Consider the following 5,531-nt stretch of genomic DNA (forward strand, 5'->3'; position numbering starts at 1 on the left):
TGACAGGTAGTGCTATTTGTGGTCTATCTCTTGTGACTCTAGGGTTCACCTTGGCCCAATACATAAGGCAGTTCAACATCAGGCCCTTGCCCTAAACAGCTCGTCATGCCAAGAACTGGCATATTACTATGGCTTAATGGATGGTCAAAAAGGATCATCAAGGTAGGTTTTCTTTTACTAACCAACTCTCCTTTCAACGTTGAAATGCCTGACTTTGGACAGTCAGATTGAACAGGGCTGTGGGAGATGGTAGAGGCCTCCTACCATCCAGGGGAGTGCACGTATCTCAATTGGCCTGCCACCTAGAATTAATAATAATAATATCAATTATTTGGACAATGGTGTCCACAATTCTCCAGTGTTTCTGTGGCATATAATAAAAAGTATTTGTCTATATCGAGTAGTTCATTTGTAAATCTTACTTGTTTTTGAAGCCATTGGACAACTTAACTCTTAGCTGGAATTACTGAAATTTAGTTTTCATTTCTTTCTTTCTTTTTTTGAATGGGTATCTCATTCTGTCTCCCTAAATCCCAGGCTGGAGTGCAGTAGCATGAGAGCTCACTGCTGCCTCAAACTCCTGAGTTTGGGTGATCTTTCCGCCTCAGTCTCCTGAGCAGCTGGGACTTCCAGGCACAGGCCACCACACCTGGCTACATTTTAAATTTTTTTAGGTGGAGCTGAGGTCTCTCTTTGTTGCCTAGGTTGGTCTCAAACTCCTGGGCTCAAGCCATCCTGCCTCGGCCTCCCAAAGTGCTGGGATTGCAGGTTTGAGCCACCATGCTGGGCCCAGTTTTCATTTCTAATAGCAAAACATTTTGAAGTCCAAAGATCTTTTGAAAGACCTTTGACTCCAAATCCTAACAGCTTCATAAGCTTTCAAGAAAGGGCAAATGAAGACACCGTGACACCATTTCAGAAGCAAAGCCTGAGGTTCTTCTGTGCTTTAGAGGTAGTGCTAGCCGTCCTATGAGTGCAGGAACCGAGTGGGTGTGACGCAGGAGCCTGTGGATGAGTGGAGAAAGGTCTATTTTCAGTGGGGGTGGGAGGTGGGGGTGGGGATTGGGAAACAGGAAGGATCTCTCTTTTTTTCTTACTTCTGAAACTCACCTTTTCACATATTTACCAGACCCTTCTCTTGCTAAGCTACTGGGGTCCTGGGCAGAGTTTTTCTGCCTTACAATAAAGGTTTTTACCTTGGGCAACACGAGACAGAAACTTTGCATTTAACATGTTAGAGCTGGCCTTTGCTTTACTAAATTCTGGTGTGGCCATGTGCTCTTTGAGCTATGGTCACCAGCATGTTTCCTAAACTTTGCCCCTCTCCCCTACTTTGGGGAGGTGAATCTCCTCTCTCTCTCTCTCTCTCTCTCTCTTTTAAATTTACTTTCTAAATAAACAATATTTTCCATTAAAGAAAAAAAGACATAGAGCTGACCTCTTGCTAAGAAGCTTAGGAGGACGAGGGAAATAGTGTCCTTTCAGTTTTTGGTTGAGAACTTGCTTTGTGCTAAAAGATTTCTTCAAATACGTATATCTTGTGACTTCAGTTACCCCAGCTAAGTCATCATCTAAAGATTTAGACTATTCTGTACACATTGAGTCCTTTTCCTACTCATGGAAGGGCTTGAGCAGAAGAAGAATCAAATATAGATACCTAGAAAGGGTGGCCAGGTGATACTGTTTTTTCTGGAATCGGGCTTAGGGCTTTAAGTCAGGCATGGCTGTGGTGAGTGGGGTAGAGCAGGCTCCCGAGGTGATGCCCAGGGAGGAGCCAGACCGCCTGCACTAACTCCAAACTTTTCAGCATGAACTTCTAGCCCTGGATGCCCAGAAAGGTGGGGTCTGTCGAAGTGTGCCTTCGATGGTCAGTTTGCAATCTGCAGGAGATATGAGACCTCTGCCAAACCCTGGCCTGATCTCCTTTCTAGTATGTCTGGACCTGCCCAGCTAGATTGAGGCAGTAGACGCGGGTTCTGTAAGGAGGTGCCCACAGCAGAGCCATTCACACCCATGTGCTCTCTCTGCCCTTAGTTACTAAGATAGGGATCTCAGAATTATGGTTGCGTTTTTTATTTTTTAAACAAATAACAATCATCATTCATATAAGGATTTAAATTCATTTATTTTGGTAGGACTTTGGTTCATTATCATTCCTTATGAAGAGGAAGACAGCTCTGAAGCTGGCTATTCAGAAGGCTTTGTCAGATGCATTCCAGAAACCATTGATTGTGGTTTTAGGGAAGATTTTCTCACATGTCCTTGAAGCACTTCAGCGTCAATGAACAAATGAACTCTTTTGAAACTTAATTGGATGAAAATACGAATCTCTAAAGCACGCCATATTCTGCTTTCATTCACTAAATTCTTTCACAGCAGCAGTCTCAAATTTATTTTTTGTGACATTTGTGAGAAAAATGGCAGCCAATATTGTCTCAATTTTATAAATATAGTATGACCAGCCTCAGTTTACACAGAAGGTATTTAATGCAGACCTCTTTCTCAATGCCTGTCACACAGAATAGTGCTTATAAGCTTTGGACACATGGGTTCGAGTCCTAACTCTGTCTCTTAGGCTTCTTAATAGAATTTTAGGTTTTATAGCCAGACAGATTTGAAGATATTTAGTATCTCTAAGCTGCAGTCTCTATCCGCAAACTGAGGTTGGTAGTTCAACTTACCTTAGAGGGACAGTGTAAGAGTCAATGAGATGACAGATGCAGAAATCAGAACTGTGCTTCCATAGGAAGCAGAACTGTTATGTTAGCTATTATTATTGCCGTTGTTGTTTTCTCTGAAGAAATAAAGTCTCTTCTGAAGAGAGAGTTCTTTTAGATTGTGTTTCTGTAGTTTGTGTTTTTGAACTAAGAATTCAGTTTCAGTGTTCATTGCTGGCACTGGTGTTGAGCAAATAGGTATCTTTTATATCTATATGATATATATATTTTTCAAAGATGCTGGGTACAATTCAGGATTAGGTATACAAGTGGACATCGTGCAGGTAAAGTTTGGGCCTCCTTTTGGTCCGTACTTTGACTGATTTGAGATCAGGTACCCTTATTGATGCTGTGTCCCCACCCCTACCCTGGCAGTATTCCACTATTGCCAATCCTTTTCTTATACTCTTATGGTAAATGTTCAGGGTGCGCTTATGAGTGAGAACATATGGAACTCTGCTCTTTGTTTCTGTGATAGATCACTGAGTATGATAGACTCTAAATCCATCCAAGTTGCCTTGAAGTTCATTTGTTTGTGCTCTATAGCTGCATAATATTCCATCATGTATATGAACCACATTTTTTTTTATCCAGTTCAAATAGGATTCTTATGAAACAACTGGCTACTTTCATGTGAGCCTGGAAGTAGTCACGGTGTTACATGTTTTGACCTGTGTTTCCTCCTAAGCTCCAACGTGTTGTGAATGTGACAGGCTGTGTCCAAAGGAGATTTGATGGTTGGCAGAGAGTTCTTGAACTGTACGCTCTTCTGCTTCACAGCCCTGGAGACTTAGAGACCCTATTTGCTTGTAAGATATGGGCCTGATTGGTCTCAGCCTTCCAACCTGGGCAGCCATGCTAGTCAAACTCTTATTTTCATGATCATCAGAATTTTCATCAACTGTTGAATCTGAGTAACAACCTTTAGGAACCAGAATCAACATGTTTAGCTTCCCCTAGTATGTGAAAGTATCCCTTCCACACACTCACAACTTCATGTGTATGTGTGTGTGTGTGTGTGTGTGTATGTGTGTGTGTGTGTGTGTCACAGTCTCACTCTGTCACCTGGGATGGAGTGCAGTGGCATGCCTATGGCCACTGCAGCCTTGGCCTGCTGAGCTCAGGCAATTCTTCTGCCTCAGCCTCCCAAGAAGCTGGAACCACAGGCGTGCACTGCCATACCCGGCTAATTTTTTTGGTTTATTGTAGAGGCGAGGTCTTGCCAAGTTGCCCAGGCTGGTCTTGAACCCCTGTATTCGGGCAATCCTCTCTCCTCAGCCTTCCAAAGTGTTGGGATTATAGGTGTGAGCCAGTGTGCCCAGCTGAAAATAAGTATATTTGTTGCAACCACACTATTGGTTCAATTATTATGATTCCAAACTTAGACTAAATGCCATATTGTTCTCGTTTGCCTTAAATGAAGTTGTATTTTCTACAAGCTTTGTGGACCAGTTTATGCCAATATAATGTTCAAATGCTGTCTCTCTGAAGCGTTCATTGTATCTGGTGGGATTTTGGTTCCAGGGAGTAGACACTTGTCTCTCTTCTAATATGAAGTGTCTACTAGCCCAGGAGTCTCTATCCCAGGTTTGGACCCCCTCCATGCCATATTATTTAATCATATTATAAGTGAACATCAAGCAAATCATTATGTTAAAAACTGAAATGTGGCCGGGCATGGTGGCTCACACCTATAGTCCCAGCACTTTGGGAGGCTGAGGTGGGAGGATTGCTTGAGCCCAGTTCAAAACAAGTCTGGGCAACACAGTGAGCTGGACATGTTGGTACATGCTTTGGGAAGGCTGAGGTGGGAGGATGACTTGAGCCCAGGAGTCTGAGACTACAGTAAACTGTAATTAGGCCGTTGAACTCCTGCCTGGGTGACAATGAGATCCTGACTCAAAAAACAACAACAACAACAACAACAACAACAACAAAACCCTGAAATGTGAGATGAAGAAATTTCTAGGAAAACACTTTGATTTTCTGCTTTTAGAAATCAAAAGAATGTCTCATGATGGGCTGCTACCACTATATGCAAGAAGTTCTGAACAAGAAGGATTCTGAGTCGATGATCCTTGTTAACTTTATTTCAGAGAGTGATAGAATTGCTGTGGAGTTCAGACCCAGGGAAGAGATTGCAGATGTCGTGAGTGAGGAAGAACTACACGATTCAGTTCAAGTATGTGGAGATAAAGGCTCCAGGGCAATATGGTCAGTGTAGCCATAATTCAAAATGGCCAGCAGGACCTGGGGCCTTCGACATGTGTTCTTCTATGGAAAATGTGACACTGATACTGCTTTTGAGTGCAGGGAATTGCTGGGGTCCTCCTGAAATCCTGGCCCTCTCTCTGACCCCTCATTTGAAATTTGGAGAGCAGAGCTGAGGACTATGAGAGCATTACTATATTTGTGGACATCTGGGTGAGGTGTCTCATCCACCAGGGGTCAGGGATGCAGGGCACCTTGAATACAGGATCTCTCAGAGCTGCTCTCGAACACGATCCCAAGGGTGTGGGGAGAAGTAACTATGCCCTCAGCAGCATAGGTCGTACTGTAGCTCTCAGAAGCCATGAAGCCCTCCAGTGTGGCTCATTATCTAAATCTCAACATCTGCATACCTTGGAAGGAATATTTTGCTGAAAATCCTTTCTATAAATCAACTACAGTCACGAGCCACATAACATTTTGGTTGATGACAAACCACATGTGTGATGGTGGTCCCATATGAGTATAATGGAGCTGCCTTATCCAGGTGTACCATTTAAAAATCTTTATACCTTGCTTTTACTGTACCTTTATATGTTTTGAAAC

Source organism: Carlito syrichta, unplaced genomic scaffold (assembly GCF_000164805.1).
Source record: "Carlito syrichta isolate Samal-C Ts95f unplaced genomic scaffold, Tarsius_syrichta-2.0.1 Scaffold291073, whole genome shotgun sequence".
NCBI classification, from domain to species: domain Eukaryota; kingdom Metazoa; phylum Chordata; class Mammalia; order Primates; family Tarsiidae; genus Carlito; species Carlito syrichta.